At 37.7% G+C, this 23,307-nt stretch overlaps 1 protein-coding gene across 1 annotated transcript in view; it reads left to right on the top strand.

Annotated features, from left to right (window-relative positions):
• The window catches only part of LUZP1 (leucine zipper protein 1), a 130,211-nt gene that overhangs the window by 6,132 nt on the left and 100,772 nt on the right, over nucleotides 1–23,307 (top strand). The gene's annotated exons all lie outside the window — the stretch shown is intronic.

Raw genomic sequence — 23,307 nt, 5'->3', positions numbered from 1 at the left:
AATTAACATAACCTCTGGAGCAACTCAGATCCAGAAACAGCACTAGCAGTTTCTAGAAGTCTCCTGATTCTTCCTCCTTTCTATCCTATCATCCCCAGCTTAACTTCTGATAGCAGCATAGATTAGTCTGTTGTTGAACTTTGTAAAAATGAAATTAACATTTATGTTCACTTGGGTGTGGCTGAGTAACATAGTTAATAAGAGCTTGGCTGCTAACCAAAAGGTCGACAGTTCAAACCCACCACCTTCCCAGTGGGAGAAAGATGTGACAGTCTGCTTCCATAATGATTATAGGCTTGGAAACCCTGTAAGGCAGTTGTACTCTATCCAATGGGATCCCTGTGAGTCAGAGTGACTCACTGGCAACAACTTTGGTTCCTCCTGTCCCTTTTACATAATACTGTCTTACATAATGGTTCTGCAAAATCGTAATGGTTTTCCTTTGGATTTGTAATAAAAAATCCAAATTCTAATGTTTTTACCAATGCCCATAGTGCTTTGTAGATCCTGACCCCATCTACCCAGCTTCAGCGTATGCCATTCTCATTACCCATTTACCCATACTTAAAAAAAAAAAATTTTTTTTTACCCATACTTTTTAACTCAACAAGCTCTTCCTCTACCTCAGGGCCTTTGCACATGTGGATCTATTTTTCCTTGAATACTTTTCTCTGTTCAGTACATGCCTATTTCCTTTATACCTTAGCTCATCATCTTGTCTTGCTAGACCTTTCCTGTTATTTCCTATTACTGACTTCTGTTGCCTCCCATTAAAATGTGTAATGATATGTCTGCTTGCATGATGATTATCCAACTTGCATGATTATCATCCACTAGACTCCATAAGAGAAGAGCGATGATCTATTTTGTTCACTAGTGTATAACCAGTGCCTAAGACAATGCCTGACATACAGTAGGTATCAAAAAGATAGAGGGAATGGCCAAAATGTTTGTATTTTATTGACTATTCAAAGGCATTTAACACACTCTGGGTAGCATTCAAGAGAATGGGAATTCTAGAACATGTGCTCATATGGAACTTGAACATGGACCAGGGGACAGTGGCAGTAGCAGAACAAGGGAATACTGAGTGCTTTAAGATCAGGGAAGGTATGTGTCAGGGTTGTATCCTTTCACCATATGTATTCAGTCTGTTGACTGAGCAAATATTCAGAGGCACTAGATTACATGATGAAGAACTAGCCATCGGGATTGGAGGAAGGCTTATTAGCACCTGTGATGTGCAAGATGACATAGCCTTGCTTGGTGAAAGTGAGGAAAACTTGAAGCACTTGCTGATGAAGATCAAACATTGCAGCCTTCAGTATGGATTATAACTCAATGTAAATAAAACCTAAGTCCTAACAACTACATCAATAAGATAACATCTTAATAAATATAAAAAAGATTGAAGCTGTCAAGGATTTTATCTTGCTTTGATCCACAATCAATGCTCATGGAAGCAGCAGTGAAGAAATCAGATGACATATTCCATTAGGCAAATCTGTTGCACAGGGGTTCTTTAAAAGTGTTGAAGAGCAGGGATGTCACTTTGAGGACTCAGGTGCATCTGACTGAAGCCATGGTATTTTCAATAGCCTCTCATATGCACGTGGAAGTTGGACATGGACAAAGAAGAATTGATGTATTTGAGTTACGGTGCTGGGGAAGAATATTGAAAGTGTGATGGACTGCCAGAAGAAGAAACATCTGTCTTGGAAGTTCAGCCAGAATGCTTCTTAGAAGTGAGGAAATTGAGACTTTTTCTCATATATTTTGGATATGTCATCAGGAGGGACCAGACCATCTAAAAAGGGCATCATGCTTGCTAGTAAAAGTATGTTCTTGGTTAAGAACATGTTATCGCCCTGTTTGGATCAAAAGTTTTGTTCTCAAAAATCTTGTAGCTTATAATGCTGGTACTCATTCTTAGTTAATGACCAACTAGTAACATAATTACCTAATTTGATCAGCAACTTGTTTTAGCCAGTACTCTTCTCAGTTCCTTTCACCGCACTTTGTACACAGTAGGTCCTTAGAATGTTTTTTGTTGAGTGAGCATAATGCTGTTGATACTTAAGGTAGAAATGTAAACTTTTCAGACTTCTTAACATGAATTATTTCTCCTAGAATTTTACATAGTGTTTAATCCAAAGTCTGAGAATGCCTCAGGTGCTCAAGGTGGTATACTGCAGGGGTGCGAAAGTACAGTAGTCTAAGTCTGGGGTCACAGCTATTCACAGAAGCTGTTACTGGCAATGAACTAAACTTGCACACATCATTCCTGGAAAGATGCTTAGTTCCTCCTTGTTCAATGCTCTCAGGTTGGAATTACTAGCTGAAACTAAATACTAGATACCTCATTTGAGTTATTCTGTGAAATGACATTTTATTTTGATAGCAATCAGTTAAATCTGTGTAAAGCCAGCCTCCCTGACCTCCCAGTAAGCTCTCTTGGCAGTAAGTTCTATATGAGCTAACTTTGTTGTTGTTAGGTACCATCTTTAGCTTTAAACCAGCTTAAATATAAATTAGGTAAGTAGTAACTGAGATGGTTTAACTTAATACATATTACACAATTGAGTGATAATATCTTCTTACAGATGTATCTAAATTGTAATTGACTGGATAGCCCACAACAACTATGTATTTTAAAGTAGTGATGGTTTTCTGATGGAACTATATAGCTATGGAAGATTGCCTGGTAATTTAGTAATTTTTTAACAGAAACTTTGAAGCAGAGGTACTTGTGTAGTTTATAAGTTAATTAACTTATAGTATAATTAATTATAAGTTAATAAAATTACATGGGAGTAATTTTAATAAATCAATTTGTAGTTCCTCTATTATCTTTTATTTAAGAAGAAATACTTAAAGCTAGTTTACTTAAAAATTTTTTTGCTCCCGTTAAACAAATACATGTATACATCTGTATATGTGTGAATCTATATACGTATATATGCAGGACACATTTAAATTTATCCACATTTCAAACCATCAGTAAACTTTAGTCAGTGAGACATTTCCATTTGAAATGTGGGAAAACCCACGTGATGAATGTATTACAAAATGTATTTTTCCTAGTGGGTCATATCTCGCTATATATTATTATTCACTCACAGTGAATAATACTGTTGACTCTGAGGCATCATAAGATCTTGTAGCACTTTTCTGAATCATTAAATTTTATTCAAAAGAAGCTTGATGTTAAGTATGATTTATTTTGCTTCTTTGACAATTGATAATCCATTTGTGACTTATCCTCATTCTTTGACCATTTTGGTTAAGTAGAAATTTGTTTAAATTTGTAGTGTAGCTTTAGAAAACCAGTTTGTCCATCTGTAAAGTTGTGAGGATTAAATAATTTAACATACAAAAATATTTAGTGCCTGTTCTGGTACATACTAAATATTCACTAATATTTAAGTTTTACCTTTGTATTATTTATATACATATAATAGACAAATCTATTTTTATTTTAAAATTTTAAATTTAAAATCAGTTAATATTTTTATACATTGGCAGGCTAGAAGGAACGCAAGAATTTTTTTTTCAAGCTGAATTTTTAACTTCACTAATAGTTTCTCAGTGATTAGAATGTCTATAGCAAATCTGCTTTTCTAGATGGGCTCTCTCAGCCTTAGCCGAAACATTAATTATAGTTGCTAAAATAGAGATTATTTCTGAATACTTTAGACAGCCCTTCATCACTTAAAGAGACCCTGCAACTGAGAATTGAGGTAGTTGGTGAGATTATATGGAAATACCTCGCATCATGATACTTTTTGGAAATTAAATATCAAATCTGGTTTTAGTTTTGAGCTCGGAAGAACTACTGCTAGAGTGCTCCCAAGAGGCAAGGATGGTGAGATTTTGTCTTACATGCTTTTGACATGTCAGGAGAAACCAGTCCCTGGAGAAGGGCATCTTGTTTGGTGAAGTAGAGGCGCGGGGAAGAGAGGAAAGCCCTCAAAAGATGGGCCGACACAGTGACTGCAACAGTGAGCTCAGGCATCAGGATCTATTGTGAGGATGGGGCAGGACTGGGCATTATTTTATTCTTTTGTGTGTATGGTTGATATGGGTGGAACCAACTCAGTGGGCACCTAATAACAACAACATAGTTTGGAGACAGATTTTAGTATTGTTAGCCATTTCCCCTTGCTTATTCTAGGTACCAATCCTAAGTGATTATCATAACATTAGCTATAATGCGTATGTGTCAGACAATACTAACCATTTAGTGCACATTAATTCATTTACTCATTCATTCAATGTATGAGGCATAATCAATCTCATTTAATCCTCACCACACCTATAAGGTAAGTCTTGGGTATTAAGTTAGCCCCATTTTGTATATAATAACAAAAGCTTAGTATCTTGCCTGATGTCACAAAGCTACTGTTGAAGGTCAGAATTTAAAAAAATATATCAATAATTGAAATCTTGACATGAATTCTGTTCCCAATTTTTATCTTTGCGAGGAATACATGAACTAAAATTTGAAATTGCTCATAAACAGGGAGATGTCATAGTGGGACAGCACTTAAAGCACTCAACTGCAAAGGTTGGTGGCTTGAACTTGCTAGGTGCTTGGTTGGAGAAAGCTGTGGTAGTCTGCTTATCTAAAGATTTACAGCCATGAACCCTGTGGAGTAGTTCTATTCTGTCCTAAAGGTTGATATGAGTTAGAATTGCGTTTAGTGCAGTATACTTTCAAGCTTTGTTTGTTAAACAGGTTGCGGTCATCTAATTGATTCCAACTCACAGTGACCCTGTAGGACAGAGTAGAACTTCTTTGGGTTTCTGAGTCTGTAAAACAGGAGAAAACAGCTTCATCTTCTGAGGAGTGCTGATGGGTTTGAACCACTGACCTCACGGTTATCACCCCAATACGTAACGCACTATGTCACCAAGGCTCCTTGTCCAGATGATTACTAAAAAATGCAAACTCATTGTATCTAATCAAGTTCAACTTACAGTGATCCTTAAGGATTGCAGCCCAGGATTTAACCTACCACACCACCAGGGATCCTTTTAAAAAATCATTTTATTAGGGGCTCATACAACTCTTATCACAATCCATATGTACATCAATTGTGAAAAGCACATTTGTACATTCATTGCCCTCATCATTCACAAAACATTTGCTCTCCACTTAAATCCCTGGCATCAGCTCCTCATTTTTCCCCTCCCTCCCCACTCCCCCTTCTCTCATGAACCCTTGATAATTTATAAATTATATTTTGTCATCTCTTGCACTGTCCGATGTCTCCCTTCACCCACTTTTCTGTTGTCTGCCCCCCATGGAGGAGGTTAGATGTAGATCCTTGTAATCGGTTGAGGGATCCTTTTTGTCAAGGTATTTAGAGCAGTTTTATTAGGCTAGGTAAGAGTCCTGGATGGTATAAACAATTAAACACTTTTTACTAACTCACTGCCATTGAGTGGATTCCAACTCACAGTGACCCTGTAGGACCAGGTACAACAACCCTGGAGTCTCTTAGATCAATTCTGTACACGAGTTGAAAGCCCCGTTTTTTCTCCCAAGGAATGGCTCATGGTTTCCCACTGCTGACCTTGCAGTTATCAGTCCAATGCATAACCACTACGCCACCAGGTTCCTAAGCACTCTATTGGTAACCAAAAAGTTGGTAGTTTGAATCCACCTAGAGACCCACCTAGAGACACTCAGAAAATAAGCCTGGCGATGTACTTCTGATAGATGATCTACTTTGTGAAAGGATTTTCACAGGCTTGAAAATCCTATGGAGCTGTGCTTCTCTACATACCTGAGTGTCCGTGAATAGCAGTCAACTCTGTGGCATACAAAAATAGCAAATGAGATAATCTAGGATTACTCCTTTTCTTCCTCCAAGTGAATCTTCTAAACAACCACAAAAGAACAAACACCTTTGAAATTTCTTCTTTCCAAGAATCCCAGCCTAATCAAACTAGTGTTAATCACGTAAAAAAATTTCAAGTGGCATAGGTATAGTCATACTAAACACTTCCTCTAGAGGCACTATAGAACAAATGTTATTGAAGCATAGAAATTTAAATGCTCATAGTAGACACATTGTAGTCATTTCTTACAGCGTCATTTAGCTGCTTTTACATAGATCCCATATTGGTATTTCAGATTTTCAAGTTTTGTTACTACACCCACGTGGTTAGATTCAAAAGATCAGGTTGTTACGCAAAAATGGTGGATGAGCACATCAAATCACAAAATGGAGGGTGACTACATCATTACACATCTGCCAAATTATATCTTTATTTAACAGTAGAACTACTGAGGATCAAAGCCCAGCCAAGTTGAAATATAACCTAAATCTTCACAACCAGCATTGTTTCTCTCACTTTTCACAGCAAGTGTTACTCTTGCCTAGCACCTAAGCATTGTTAATGCTAATGTACGTCATTACTGCACGAAATAATAGCTTTTATTTTTTACTATTCGAATATGTGAAATGTTGCATAAATGAGATAGATAGTCGATAAGTGATCATCTATGAGGTACATCTGTAAGGTATGTGCCTCCTTTTATTTTTTAATTTTTTTTAACTGTGAGAATATCCTCCCTGAATATTTTTTTTAATAAATCGTTTTATTGGGGCTCATACAACTCTTATCACAATCCATACATACATCAATTGAGTAAAGCACCCTTATACATTCGTTGCCTTCATCATTCTCAAAATTCGCCTTCCACTTGGATTCCTGGAATCAGCTCATTTTCCTTTTTTCCCTCCCCCTCCCTCCCCGCTCCCCCACTTCCTCACGAACCCTTAATAACTTATAAATTATTACTCTATCCTATCTTACACTGCTCAGCGTCTCCCCTCACCCACTTTCCTGTTGCCTATCCCCCAGAGAGGAAGTTACATGAAGATCCCTGAGATGGGTTCCCCCTTTCTACATCCCCTTCCCTCCCAGTGTCGTCACTCTCACCGCTGGTCCTGAGGGGTTCATCCGCCCTAGATTCCGTGTGTTTCCAGATCCCTGCTGCACCGCTGTGCATCCTCTGGTCTAACCAGGTCCTCAAGGCAGAATTGGGATCATGATAATTGGGGTGGGGAGGAAGTGTTCAAGAACTAGAGGAAGGTTTTGAGTTTCATTGTTGCTACACTGAACCCTGAGTGACTCATCTCCTCCCTACTACCCCTCTGCAAGGACTGTCCAGTTGTCTACAGATGGGCATTGGGTCCCCATCACGCACTCCCCTCATTCACGGTGATAGACTTTTCCCCCCCGCCTTTGTAGTTTGGAACCTGGTCCCCTCGGCCCTTCATGATCACACATGTTGGTGTGCTGCTTCCATGTGTGCTTTGTTGCTTCTGGGTTTACTTTCAAGCCTTTAAGTCCTCAGATGCTGTATCTCTCAATAGCCGGGCACCATCAACCTTCTTCACCACACTTTCATATTATGTGCCTCCTTTTAAAATAAATATCAGAACTCTGCAAAGTGGGAAGTTATACAGTTACTAAAATTTCCAACACTTTTATATTTGTCCTTAGGTCATATTGCACATTTTTCATCTTAGTAAGGCTTCATTCTTTGGGGGTTAAATTTAATTTTTAGAGATAGACACAGTTGATGAATAAAATGAGTGATCAACATTTTTTTTATTGTAAATGAGTTCTAATTTATAAAATATTGGGAGTAGGGTTTTTTGTTTGTTTAATGTGGCTTATCTTCGAGTGAGGCTTATCAAAAACACTTTAAACTTTGGCAACATTATTGGAAGAGGGTCTTCTTAAGAGGACTCCATTGACTAGAAGCACCCAAATTTGCACCCCAATAAAATCATTTCTTCAATACAGCCTTGTTTTTTATTTTATTGTTTTGTATTATGATTGGATGGGGATTCAGTTATTAAAGGTTCAGCTAATATTAATATCAATATTCTTTTATTTATAGCCTTTAAAAGTTAGAGTCTTTTTCGTCTGAAAAATAAAGTTAAAAAAAAGAAAAAAGGAACATGTTTGGTCTGTTGATGGGAAAATTTGTATAGAAACAGATTTAAACTTAATTGTAATTGAGGAATGAGATATATTTTCATGTCCCATGTACTAAGGCGTTATTTGTATAGACTTTCTGCAGAAGCTGAAAAGTTTAGATAGAAAAAGGGTGTCATCCACTTTGATCTGACAGCATTTTCCTGTTTTTCAATTCTCTCTCAAGCTTTGCCTAATTTTAAGTTACCTGAAAAAGACATGAAGTTAGTATTTGGCCCTTTAAACCCTAGAACAGTTTTATCACAAATGTACTGTTTTCTGAATCACACTGGGGTAGGGTAAGGAGTGCAATAAGGGATGGGAGCATTTATCTGATTTAGGCTTAGTGATTTATATCTAAGATCAGTGAATGAGGAGCTCTTTCATTTAAAGCATTTAAATGTCTTTAAGTTAATCAAGATCCATAAATGGTAGTCTCCTGTCCTAGGGCACACTACTGACCTCATTAACTAAGAGAGTAATTATATATACATATAATTATGATATATATTTTTTAAATACCCAGTTTATAAAATCATCCTGGGTTCTGGTTACAAACAAGCTTGGAAGTCTGGCTGCTGGTTCTAATCCTAGCTTGCTACACACACTAGCGTTGACCTTACAATTTTAAGACTTCAATTTTTTCATCTGTATAATGGGGCTAATAATTTTGGAGACAACTCCAAACAGATGGATTAAAGGAGATTATGTGTCCATATTGGTTGGAACTGACTCAATGGCATCCAACAAGTAAGTATAATAGAAAAAAATAATGAGGGAGTTTGTGGTATAGGGAGAAAAAAGAAAATGGTAAGGTAACTGAGGGATGAAATTTCAGATCATAAAGAGAGGTGAGCAGAGTAAGATTGGAGTAGAGAGATTAGGAGGTTAGGTGGCAGTTTTTTAAGTAGGTACATTTCAGAAGGATGCAGAGAGAGAATCTATTCCAGAAAGAAAATGCTTCAGTTACATTTTCACATCAAATTTTAAAACTAGAACGTTTGTTAACTTTATTTATAGTACTTGTTTTGTTTTCAACCTAGGATTAATTAATATATATGGAGAAAACAAGTGCCATAGAAAGCCCTTGTTCTTTAAAAATCTTAATTGGGGAGGCAGTATCTAGTGTTTGAAACCATTCCATAACACTATTGGATCCTGTATAAATGCTAATGATGAGGCAAAGATAGTTCACTGATAGGATTCTCACCTCTCATGCAGGATACCAAGTTTGATTTTTGGCCACTGTATTTCAAGTGCAGCTTCACAATCAATGAAGGCTGTGTGTTGCTCTGAAGCCAAACAGGTTTTAGTGGAATTTGTAGACTGATAGACTAGGAAGAAAGGTCTGATGATTGACTTCTGAAAATAAGCCAGTGTCTTGGGGATGGTAACATTTGTTCCTTTGTACATGGGGTCATCATGAATTAAGGGCTGACTTGATGGCTGCTAACAACATAACTGCTAAAATAAGGGATTAAGACTAGTTGTCCTTGGGTTTGGGTTTCATAAATCAGTGATATTTCAAAAGACCTTTTTATCTTCCAGTTGGGGCATGAAAATGAAGAACAGTCCTCTCATTGAATCTCACCATTTTATCAGAGGGAACATTTTAAAAACATAAGAGAAAGTACTATCTCAGATGAAAGGAGTTTTTCATATTGACTAATGTCGCTTGATGAAAAATGTACTTTTAAATGTTCTTTGGTAGTAGTGATATGGTAGTCACTGCCATGGGGAGGTCTGCTGTGCTGGTAACTTAGGTTGAAATGAAATTAGTCTGGCTGAAGTGGTTTAGGAGGGGCCTCATGGAGACAGTTAAGATTAGTTTTATAGATGATGGATGAGTAGCATTCAAATAGGTGGGAGGAAGGGGATAGTTTTCCAACCCAGGGAAGAGTGAGAACAAGTGCAAGGAAGGAATAAAATTATATTATTAATTGGACTGAGAATAGGTTTCTGATCCAATAATAGAATTTAGATGATTAACTTGGAGGAGATAAGATTAGTTAAGTGGGCTCAGTCAGATTATAAATAGCTTTGAAGTCAGACTGAGGAATTTGGACTTGATTTTGCCAACATTTGGGAGCTAGTTAATGAAAAAGAGGAAGACCGTTAACAAGATGGATTAACACAGTGGCTGCAACAGTGGGCTCAAACATAAGAACAATTATGATGATTGGGCTCTGTTGTATGTATAGTTGCTATGAACAAGAGTGGACTTGTTGGCAGTGAGTTTAGATGTTTTTTTAGTTCTTGAGGGTTTTTTAGTTACTGAAGGGCAGTGAATTGGTGAGCTTGGAATTACAGACTGATTTATAAGGAGGTATTATGTACATTAATGGAAAAGAGACCAATTAAGAATTTTTATAAAAATTCGGAAATGAACACTGCTGTGGGAACCTGAATTTAGGGAGTGGGTGAAACAAGGAATGTGTTGGAGAGAAGTTATGAAGAAGGCTAAGATAGGACTGGATATGGAAGAGGAAGGACAGATTGATAGAACTGAGGAACATTTGTAATATAGTTAACTGACGTTGGGAAGGAGGTAAGGCATCGTCTCTATTTTTGCCCTCCAATTCTCTATTAACAATATTATTCTACATGTTAAAACCCTTTGAGATAAAATGAGATTTTCTACAATTGTCCTAGGATTGAGCTGGAAGTTAAAACTTTTTTATTTTAAGAAGTACTCATTTGTGGGGTGGGGTAGTACATTTCAAACAACTAAACATTGTATAAATTGTATCCTAATAAATAATATACTCATTCATTAGATTGATGGCCAAGTGGAGAGAAGGTTTTGGAATACATTTGTTATGTAGTGTTTTTAAAATAGAATTTGTCCAAGGTATCATTAACAGTACTGTAGCAATAAACTGACTCAGATGGTTCAGTTTATAATAGTATTCGTTAAAATAGTCTTACATTTCTCTGCCATTATAACATTTTATAGTAAAATAGCATATTATCTACCATTTCTTTAGCTTTCATTGTGTAATTGATGTTTTTTTTATGTAATTGATGTTTTAATACTTTAATCTTTACAGCTATTTCATAGAAAAGTCCCTGGGGGAGTGCCAACAGTTAATGCGCTGGGATGCTGATCAAAAAAGATTGGAGGTTTGAGTCCACTTAGAGGTACTGACAAGGAAGGGCCTAGTAATCTACTTTCTTTATTTTACCAATTTCAATCTTTTCTATCCTTCCTTTCCTTGGCATCTATTGAAAAATCCTGTAGCGCACAGTTCTATGCTGATACACCTCAGGTCTCCATGAGTCAGAACTGATTCCACAGCATCTGGTACAATTTTATAGCTGGGGAAACTGAACCTCTTGGACAGTTAAGAAATGTCACTGGGCAACTGGTAGAGCTAGGAGTCCAGACTGTGGACTCCAAAACCCATCTTCTTTCTTCTCCTAGTCCTTAGATTTAGAAACATAAGAGGAATAATTAAAGAACAGGCCAGTTGAGGTGATTGATTAGGCCGTAATTAATGTCAGTAAATTGCCACCCAAGTATTAATTTTCCATTTTCGTGTTTAAAACTCCAAAGCAAACCCATTGCAGTTGAGTCAGTTCTGACTGACAGCGACCCTTGAGGATAGAGTACAACTGCCTCCTACGGTTTCCAAGGCAGGCTGCCACGTTGTTAGCTAATGTGCCCAAACAATTGACCTTTCAGGTAGCAGTTGAGTGCATTCACCACCGATGTGCCAGGATTTTTTTTAAACCCAAACCTATCCACTCACATTGAGATGATTCCAATTCATAGCAATCCTGTATCGGGTTTCCAAGTCTGTAAATCTTTATGGGAACACGGTCTCATCTTTTTCCCTGCAGATTGGTTGGTGGATTTGAACCTCCATTCTTTTGGTTAGCAGGTCATTCATTGCTTGTTTCACGGTAGAAGATGCTTAAAAGATGAAATATTTGTACCTGATTCTATTCCTGACATTTAGTTATCATTTGGATAATGTCCATATTCATGTATAGAACTCTATAAATCCTTCTTAAAACTAAATGTCTAGTTCAAGAAAAGACAAGTTTAGAAAATTAAACAAACACCCCCTTTGCCATTGAGTCAATTCCTACTTACAGTGACCTTACAAGACAGGTCAGTTCTGCCCAACAGGGGTTTGTGAGACTAAATATTTACAGGAGTAGAAAGCCTGATCATACTCATGGCTGATGGCTTCCAACTGCTGACCTTGCAGTTAGATGCCCAACTTTAATCCACTATATGATCAGGGCCTCTGACATTAAATGAATTTTCAGAGTTCAGTTTTGGGAAACTTAGTCTGAAGATCATGCCGCCTGAAAACGGGAAGCTGTTTAGTCTTGAGATTCTGTCATTGATAGCCAGTCCTTTTTTGTATGCTTATTTCTCCTATTCTCCCCAATCTCTTCATTCATGAAGTTACTTTATAGCTTAGCACTTACTCATTTCTGCTGTTGAGTTGAAAATGACTTCACAAATTTAGCTTCTGCTATTTCCTCGTTATAAAATCCAGCCCCACCCCCCTCCTCCTTATTCCTGATGTTCCTTTACCAGCTGCTTCTGTTGGGACCATTGTCACAAATGTTAGCAAAGTCCTACGTTCTTTTTTCTAATTTTTTTTTTTATTAAAAGATCATTTCCTGGGGGCTCTTACAGCTCTTATAACAATCCATACATCAATTGTATAAAGCATATTTGTACATGTTGCCATCATTATTTTCTAAACATTTACTTTCTATTTAAGTCCTGGGTATCAGCTCCTCTTTTTTCCTAAGTCATAGGATCTTAATCTTTGCTTTCAAGATTCCCTTCTCTGAGCCTATAACTGAAAAGAAGACATTTTGTATTATTTTTATTTTTTGCTATTTGAATACCCTTCTTTTCCTTGGGCAAATGAGGAGGAAGTTCAGCATATTGCCTTCATTGCCCCTTCTAGAGCATTGTCTTGTGTTTGTATAGCTTCTAATTTTTCAGTGTTTGCCAGATGCTCCCATTCCCATTGTGTTTATCAAGTGATATTCAGGATCCACTTGAATACATTTTCTTTACCCCATTATCTAGTATCCAGTTGGACTAATACCTTACTCGTACCAATATCTTTCTCTATTGCTTCTTCGGCTTTAGTCTTTATTGAATCCTTTAGTCCACAAATATACGGAGGTATCACTTCTGCCCTGTAGCAAATTACATGAAATCCTTCTTCCTTGCTATCTCTGTGTTATTTCTTTTTCCTTTTGCTCCTAATGTTTTAAAAAGGAAATCTGTGTGCAGTTTCTTCTTTTACACTCATGAACTCTTTAATTCCATACCTGTCTTATTTCTGTTCCCAGCACTTTATGCAGTCAGAAGACCCAACCTAAAACCAAGTCCACGCTTTGAGGGGAGCTGCCTTCTGTTGGGGGATGCCGCCTGGCACTGCAGTCTGGACAGGAACTAGAGATGGAATAGAAATTAATTCAAAGTGAAAAAAACAAACCAAATCCACTTCCATCAAGTTGATTCTGACTCATAGCAACCCTTTAGGACAGTGAACTACTCCATAGGGTTTTTAAGGCTTTGTACATCTTTAAGGAACTAGACTGTTTTATCTTTCTCTCATGGACCAGTGAATGTGTTCGAACTACTGACCTTTTGGTTAGCAGCCCAACCAATACTTAACCCATAGTACCACCAGGGCTCCTTTCAGAAGATTCTATGTCCATGAATTCAGGCATTTTTATAGCCTTTATCTTCCTCACTCTCCATGCAATTTGTCCTGCTCCTTTTTGAACCTATGTTCTTTGGCTAGGAGTTAAATGTGTGTGTTTGGCTTCATTTAGCCTGGTAAAGACAATTTAGTTTGTTGAGGCCATCTAGCCTGGCACTTGTCTGGTTGTTGGAGACTGGCCTTCCTCTTGTGGCCTGTACTGACTAGCAGAGAAGGGGTGGGGCACATTGGCACTTTGCTCACTATAGTGCTCTTTACCTTGTGGACTTTTAAGTAAATAATTGATTTGACTTGTCAGTCTTCCTCGCTCTTTTTCTCTTTTCCTTCCTCACTTCGATCCAACTGTGGCTTTAATTCTAAACACACACACACAGAGAGAGAGAGAGAGAGAGAGAGAGAGAGAGAGAGAGAGAGGTGGGAGTGAGATAATTCTGTCATCTTTCTCACAGCGGATTTTTGGAAAGAGTAATGTGGATTGATCCCTTTGGTAAATTCCTCGGTGGTTTGAAACCCATTGGGGAAAATTTAATGACTATCAGTAGTGACTTAGTGGATTTAATGAGTTTTCCTTATGCTTTCGCTTTTTGTCCTTTTATATGGTTTTCATGGAAAGCTATTTCTGAAAAACATTGAATTCTATCACAGCTAAAATAATTATGTGGAGAATCTCAATGTAATGGAGACTTGTAAGCCTCACTTATTATCAGGACTAATTTCTGTAGTAGCATTGCACTGTGATATGCCAAGAGTTTCAGAAAGTGGTGGAGATTAGTAGGAAGAAGGGGTAGCTTAAGTAAGCGTGAGTTCTAATAAAAATTAAGTAGAACAAATTTTTGAAGTGATATGATTTTATGATAAGAAAATAGTATTAAGTAATATTTTTATTCTTAGAGATTTTAGTATATGTGCTGCCGAAGCGAGCACGTATTCTTAGAGATTTAAGTCATTCTAATGTCCAGTTGTTTAGCACCTTGTTTGAGAGGACATGGAATTACTTAGCTCAGAAAAGTGATAAAGAACTTGTAACTAAGCCTGGGCTCTGGTTCAGTCTTTGTTGTTAACTAGCCATGTGAACTCAGCGAGTCATTTTATCTTCTGGGTTTCTCATTGTCAAATGAGAAAGTGGAGTAAATGACCATCACTGTAATTCAGGGTGTTTTGATAAAAATCCATACACAGAGACTCTCAAAGTCAGTTTACTAATATAATCAGATATATGGCAATTTGCACTAATAGATGAATTTGAAACATATAATAAATATACATTCAAAATGGGTGAATAGATGCTTATAAGTAAGCAGCAGTGCTACATGTATTATAAATGTACGGCAAAGTACTGTGAATCTGAAAACACTGAAATATGAAATCCAGGGTTATTGTCATTACTGTAGGTCCCTTCCGACTCTCAGTGACCATGTGTACAATAAGGACAAAACACTGCTTGTTCCTGCACCATCCTCACAATTGTTGCTGGGTTTTGTTCTTTTGTGAATAAGGTTGCTATAGGTCCAATTGACTTGATGGCAACAACATTCATTGTTCCGCTTTCACATGCACATGAGGCATTTGGATATACCATGATTTGGGTTGGTGCACCTTACTCCTTAAGGTGATATCTTTGCTTTTAGACACATTAAAGAGCTTGTTGGCAGCAGATTTGCCCAGTGCAATAATATGTCCTTTGATTTCTTGACTGCTGCTTCGTTGGCACTAATTGTGAGTTCAGTGAAATGAAATTCATGAAAACTTCAGTCTTTTCTTTGTGTAACTACCTTTACATTTTTTTCCTGTTGATCACAGTGTTGCAGTCCAAGTGTGAGGATTTTTGTTTTCTTTATATTGAATGTAATCCTTAATGAAGGCTGCAGTTTTTTATATTTGTCAGTAAACATGTCATCTTCTTTCCATTTGGCCAGCAAGGTCACTTCATTTGTATATTGCAGGCTGTTAATCTTCTTGCAAACCTGATGCTGTACTCCTCATATAATCCAGCTTCTCAAATCATATGAATTTCACTACATATGCCCATTTCAAAATTATGAGATAGCTTTGAGGCAAAAATTTAAGACTTTTTTAATATATAGAAAAATCGGTAAAATGTTGAAGATTTATAGACTATTCATCGTAGTAGCTAATAACATTTGCTTTACATGTACGATGTTCTGGTCAGTGTCCCGAGATGTTTATACTGCATCTCAGTCCTTAAACAATTCTATGTGGCAGGTATTATTTCCATTCTGCATGTGAGCACACTGAGAAACAGTTAAATAATTTGCTTATATTGATATTAAGTGTCAAATTGCATAACCACAAGCTGGTATCACTCTAGAGCCTCTGTTTCATGTATATTTAGAACATGTCAATCCTAGAAAACATAAAAGATGATGGTGTGTAGTATCTGGAAAAATGAGGAATTCAAATATTTGCAGAATAGGTTACTGTCTTTTCTTCTTTAAACCGTGTGCTGGAATGTTTTCATTGCACAATTTTCATATTTATACATTAAAAAAACTAACTCACCTGATACCATCGAATTGACTCCAACTGTTAGCATCCTTATAGGACAGAGTGGAACTGCCCCACAGGATTTTCAAGGCCTAAATCTTATAGAAGTAGACTGCAGTGTCTTTCTCTGGTGGAGTGACCACTGACACTGGCTTACAGCCGAGCTTGGAACCACTTTGTTACACATGACAAGTATTTTAACATACACTCAGATTGATTGACCCAGAGAACCTGGGTTTGAATTCCAGCTCTATCATTTGATATTTGTGTGTCTATGTAGGCAACTACTCGACCTCAAGGTTACTCATCTGAAGTATGGGATAATAGTTCCTCATAGGGTTCCTTTGAGGAAAAAGTGAGTCCATCCAAGTAGAGGACTTAGAATGACACCAATAAGCACACCGTCAGTGTTAGCTATTATTAGCATATTATGCTTTAAACTTTTCCAAGTATTAACATTTTCTTTAAAAATATTTGTGAGATAAGTAGGTAGGTCTAGGATTTGCCATGTTAAGTCCCATTAAAACGAGAAAACCAAGACCCAAAGAGATTTAGGAACCTTGTCTAAGGTAGAACAAAATTCAATCAATGGAATAAAATGTAAAAGAATATATAACTCCAGACTTAAAGATCAAGAAATCCTTGAGATTGGTGCCTTAATAGTCAATTCTCTTGTGTAAGGAGGAATAATTTGTGACTTTGGGACTGTGAAGGGACTATGAGGGGCATTCCTAGCTACTCGTTTCTTCATACAGTCTTTTTTTCTCTTCTTACTGCTAGAGAGGTGGTGAGAAGGGTGTTTCTGCCGTCATTCCTGTGTCCTGCTCTAGCCATCTTGGAGGCTGAGAAACAATATTGGAAGGGTATCATATTCTCTGTGAACTGAGAAAACAGCTTACCTTTTCTGTGTAGAAAAAAAAGGGTAAAATGAGTGGGAGAATGAGCTAGCAGTGTGATCTGTTTGCTGTCATCTGAGTTGTTTCGTGGAGTTAACTCTTGAACTGCTTCCACTGGATCCCACACTTTTATCTGACATTAGTTGCCTGCTGTTGGGTAAAGGCATTTGTTTTTTAGGATCTCAATGCTCGCGGGCTCTCTCTCCCCTATACTTTATGCTGCTTGAGACCTCAGCCTTCAGCACCTGACTTTGCTGCAGTGTATACTGCATAATCCCTGCATTGCTGTAACCAGATCTTAGTCTATCTCCTTGATAAAAAGATTTCTCTCTATATCTCTCCCAGGCTAGTCTGCTGTAGCATTGGAGTTCTTTCTTACCTCTTTAGATAAAAATTAATTCTTGAGAGGTCATCTTTTGTTGCAATTTCTCTTGACCCAGATTTTTATTTTTTTGCTGTACTCTTTCCTTACATCTAATATATTGAAGCAGTGTCCTCAGCAAATGCATACAGTATCAGTACATGCTAGTACACTAGAAATGCAGAGAATGTAAGAATTAAATAAAATGAAATTCAATTGAATAATGATGAAGAGGTGGAGGAAGTGAGAAGGAGTGCTGTTTTATTGTAGAGCTTGCAATCAATATCATGAAAAAAAAAATAGGAAATAGTGGGAAACCAATTTGCTCTATAAACTTTAAGGCGCATCACAATAAAAATTTTAAACAATTTGAGAAGAGAGTGGAGGGAAATAGATCCTCATTAGCTGTGTGTGTATCATTTTATATATATAATAAACCCATTTTTGTCTAGTTGCTTCTGATTTGCTGATTCATAGCAACCTTATAAAGGATTTCTGAGGTGTTGCAGATCTTACAGCTTCATCTTTTTTTTCCAGTAAGTGAATGGTGGATTTTAATTGCTGACCGTGGGGCTAGCAGCCCAACGTTTGCTCAACAGGGCCACCAAGGCTTCTTGTGTATATACCTATAGCTATATATGCATATAGCTTGGAAAAATAACTTTAAAACTAGGCAGACCTGGATTTAATTTTCTGTTCATTTTTTAACAGCTTTATTTATTTATTAATAAATTATTTATTGGGGGCTCTTAACCACTCATAGCAATTCAAACATCAACTGTATCAAGTACATTTGTACGTATGTTGCCCTCATCATTTCCAAAATATTTTCTTTTCACTTGAGCCCTTGGTATCAGCTCCTCATTTTTCCCCCTCTCTCCCCCACCCTTCCACCTCTGTGAACCTTTGATAATTTAAAAATTATTTTTATTTTCATATTTGACACCATCTGCAGCCTTCCTTCACTCTTTTCTGTTCTTTTTTCCTGCTTGCGGGGGGAGTGGGTGTTGTAAGTCAATCTCCTTGCGACCTGTTCCTCTGTTCCCCCACCTTCTCCCTACTCTCATGCTACTTGCAATATTGGTCCTGAGGAATTTATCTGTCCTGGATTCTGTGTGTTGAGAGCTTTTATCTGTATCTGGGCTCGCCAGATTTGTAAGCTAGAACTGGGGTCATGATAGTGGTGGTGGGGGGAGGGGAGGAAGCACTAAAGAACTAGAGGACTGTTGTGTGTCTCGTTGGTGCTGTACTGCACCCTGGATGGCTAGTCCCTTCTTTGTGACCCTTCTGTGAGGGGATGTCTAATTGTCTACAGATGGGCTTTGGGTCTCCATTGTGACCCCACTTGTTCACATCAAAATGGTTGGTTGTTTTGGGTCTTCTGATGCGGTTCTGCTTTTTAATACAAATTGGACCTTGAGCAAATTACTCAGTCTGCCTCAATCCCAGTTTTTCTATCTATAAAATAAGGTCATTTTAAAGATTGGATGGGGCAATTAATTTATAAGTTAATGAATTTATCATAACAATGCATGGTTTTTAATAATGTGAACTTTTGCCATTATTTCTAAGATATAATTTCTTATTAAAATTGGCATATTATTGTCTCAGATTTGTTATGAAATTAGATAATATATGTTTATGTGTATAGATACACTTACACGCTAGAGGAAGGGGGGAGAGGTGTGTGTGAGTCTTTGCCCGGCATATGCATGTAATTGTTACCTATGTTCTGAGGTTATTAGTTACCATAGAATTGATTCTAACTTTTGGTAACTCCATGCTAAATAGCTTATAAAAATTCTTTGTTGAAAAATAAGTGAGAAAAGCAATTGAAGCCACTATAGGTAATATTTCATTGGAAGAAATGAATTAAAATGCTACACAAGTTATAACACTATTAACACCATTATCAGTAACTAGTTATTGCTTCCTCAACCATCTTTGTGTGGATTATTTTAGCTGAGGTAAGTTATATGTATGCATTTACACTTCTAAAATGAGGGTGCTCCAAAAAGTTTGTGGAAAAATTCCATTATCTTTTAATTTTTTTTAAAACAAACTTTGAAGCTCCCTCATTTGTCCATCATTAATTCTTTCCTCAGTTTAATATCAAAAGTCTAGTTCCTTCTTTTTATACGCAACATAAGAACAGTTGAGGATGGCGCAGGACCAAGCAGTGTTTGGTTCTGTTGTACATGGGGTCACTGTGAGTCAACCGTCTCAAGTGGCACCTAACAACAACAACAATGGAATCTACTTGCTTTCAAAGATCAGTTTAAACATTACCATAAAGGGTTTTTTATGTCACCCCAGATATAGGGTTTTAAATGATATTCTGACACCGAACATGGACTGACAGAGCATCTTTGTTTCTGTTATTCTCCTGGAGAGAACTTGTGTTCATTCTTTTAAATCTAATTTACACATCTTCTATGAAGTCTTTTCTGACATGGTTAGATTATGAATCCACTCTCTCAGCATGTACTTTGTACATCTTTATTGCATTACTACATTGTGTTAAAATATTTTGCTTACCTTTGTCTAGTTGATAATAGACCATGGATATCATAAGGGCAGAGATAATGAATTGAGACTGATACTTTTGCCTTGTGTTGGTTTTTGTTTTTGCAACTTATGAAGGCATGAGTGTGAGAAATATGCTTTGGGGTGTGTGTGTGTGTGTAATGAGATATAATTCACATTCCATAAAATTAATCATTTAAAAATGTGCAATTCAATTTTTAGCCTATTCACAGTAACTCAGAATTGACTTGATGACAGTGAATTTGGTTTGATTACTATTATCTAATTTTTAGAATATTTTTGTCATCTTAAAAGAAACCCCTATACCCACTAGTTAGTCACTCCTCATTCTCTCCTATTCTCAATCCTAGGCAACCACTAATTTATCACTATGGATTTCCTACTGTTGACATTTTATATAAATTGAAATAGGTGGCCCTTTGTGCCTAGCTTAGCATAACAGTTTCAAGATTCCTCCATATTTTAGTATGTATCAGTACTTCTTTTTCATGAAGAAAATGTGAGGTATATAGTTAAGCACTTGACTAATACCCGGAAGCTGAAAGGCTAGCATTTGAATCTCTCCAGAGGTGCTTTTAAAGTACAAGGGGAAGATAAAGATAAAGGGGAAGACCTTTTATGAGATGAGTTGATTCAATGACTACAACAAAGGACTCGGGCATAATAATTGTAAGGACAGAACAGGCGTGGCACTGGGTGAAACAACCCCAGGACACAGAATAACAGAGGAGACTGGCAATCTGCTTCCAAAAGGTCATAGCCTGAAAACCCTCAGGACTGCAGTTCTCGCCATCATTTAGGGCCACTTTGAGCCTGAATCAACTTGATTGCCACTAACAACAAACTCCACCAACGAACTTCACCATTTGCACATATCAGATTTTATTTATTCATCAGTTAATGGACATTTAGGTTTTCACCTTTTGACATGTATTACGAATCATACTGATGTGAACATTCATGGACAAGTTTTGTGTGAATTTTGTTTGTTTCTCTGAGGGAAATGCTTAGGAATGGAATTCCCAGGCTATATGGTAACTCCAGGCACTCTGGTAACAGTGGTTAGATGCTTCCTGAAAGGTTGGTCATTTGAGCCAACTAGCTGATCTGTGAAAGAACAGACTTGGTAGCACCAATAAAGACTGAGGTCTAGGAAACCCTATGGGACAGTTTTACCTGGTTATAATAGGTTTGCTGTGAGTTAAAATCAATTCTACCACATTCAATAACATGATAACTCTAAGTTTAACTTTTTGAGAATTGCCGAATTGTTTTCCATAGAGTTGCCCCATTTTACGTTACCCTGAAAGCTCTCATCCTCCATATCTTTGCAACACTTGATGCTGTTCATCTTTTTGACTGTAGTCACCCTAGTGGGTGTGAAAAGTGGTATTGTTTTGATTTGCATTTTCTTTCTTTTTTAGAATAAACACCTCTAATGTATGTGTTAGGATGGGAAGATTTATTTGCCTTTTCAAGTTTTGATTTTCCTTTGAATTCCAGCTCCTTCCCCTCTAGCATAGAGACATATGCTCGGCCACACTGGTGTGGTCTGGAAATGAGACACGCATGAAGCTTGCTTGCTGGAGCTGCTGTACAAAAACTGCCGATCTCTGCATTCCTTTTCCTTTCACCATATTTTTTTCTGAATTTTCTTTGGTCACTTTTCACTTATTATCGCTTCCTCTTTAGCAGTTTAGCCTCCTTTCTTATGGCCCAAAGACAGTACACAGTGGGACATGTACCACTTACAGTATGGTGTGCTGTCAAAGAGGACGAGGCAGTTCTTCACCAGGATCTTGGTTGGATACATTGTAGACAACATCAGTGCTTTTGTTGTTAGCTTGTTTTGTGGGCACAACACTCTGAGCCCCAGGAGAAGTTACCCACATCCAGCCTTAGGGTCCTGTACTTCTTGTTGTCTCCTCTCACATGAACTATATGGATGTAGCAGGGAGTGGGGGGGGGCAATCTTAGTGTTGGCAGCCAGGTGTTCCAGCTCATACTTCCAATTCAATGTGGGAGGGCTTTCTCTTGCCCCTGATCTTGCTGTGCTTATGCCCTCAGCTGCCCTGAGAGATGCCTACATGTGGGGGTAGGGGCTGATGCTTGAGGTATTGGAACCCTAGGGGCTAGTGCCTCACTGGTTCCACAACCCTCCAGCCAGGTGGGCTGCTGACTGATTTCATTGTTCTAAAATGTTTTATTAGGGGATCATATAACTCATCACAATCCATACATACATAACTGCAAAGCACATCTGCACATCAATTGCCCTCATCATTTCCAAAGCACCCGCTCTCCACCCAAGCCCCCTGCATCAGGTCCTCTTCTTTCTCCCCTCCCTCCCAGTTCCCCCCTCCCTCTTGCACCCCTGACAATCCATAAACCACTATTTTGTCACATCTTTCCCCGTCCGATGTCTCCCCTCACCCCCTTTCTGTTGTCCGTCCCCCAGTGAGGAGGCTATACGTAGATCCCTGCAATTGGCTCCCACCCTCCAACCCATTCTCCCTCCACCCTCCCAGTACTGCTACCCACACCCCTGGTCCTGAAGGCATCATCCACCCTGGATTCCCTGTGTCCCCAGCCCCCATCTGCACCAGTGTACCTTGCCTGGTCCAGCCAGACTTGCAAGGGAGAATTTGGATCATGATTTTCATTTTTATTAAAAAAATAATTTTATTGGGGGCTCATAGAACTCTTATCACAATCCATACATCCATCCACTGTGTCAAACACATTTGAACATTTGTTGTCATCATCACTCTCAAAACATTTGCTTCCTACTTGAGCCATTGGTATCAGCTCCTCATTTTCCCCCTCCCTCTCCACTCCCCCCTCCCTCATGAACCTTTGACAATTTATAAATGATCATTTTGTCATATCTTACACTGTCTGACATCTCCCTGATTTTCATTTTATAATGATTAATAATGTCATGTCTTTCATGTACTTATTAGATAGGTGCATTTTTTTGGAGAAATACCTATGAAAATCCTTTGCTCATTTTGAAATTGGCTATTTGTCTTTCTATTGTTTAGTTCTAAGAGTTCTTTATATTTTTTGGATACTAGTTTCTTACTAGAAATTAGGAACTATGGTTGATTTGCAAATATTTTCTTGTGTGTTTGGAAAAATCTGTTTGTTTGGAATCCATTATCTCCTCATATGTTACCCACCTGATTACATCATATATAGTGGAACTTGTTAGGTGCCATTTAGTCAGTAATGACTCATAGCAATCCTATGTACAACAGAATGAAACACTGCCCAGCCTTGGGCCATC

Source organism: Tenrec ecaudatus, chromosome 1 (assembly GCF_050624435.1).
Source record: "Tenrec ecaudatus isolate mTenEca1 chromosome 1, mTenEca1.hap1, whole genome shotgun sequence".
NCBI lineage: Eukaryota > Metazoa > Chordata > Mammalia > Afrosoricida > Tenrecidae > Tenrec > Tenrec ecaudatus.
This window is presented reverse-complemented; position numbering and strand designations above follow the sequence as displayed.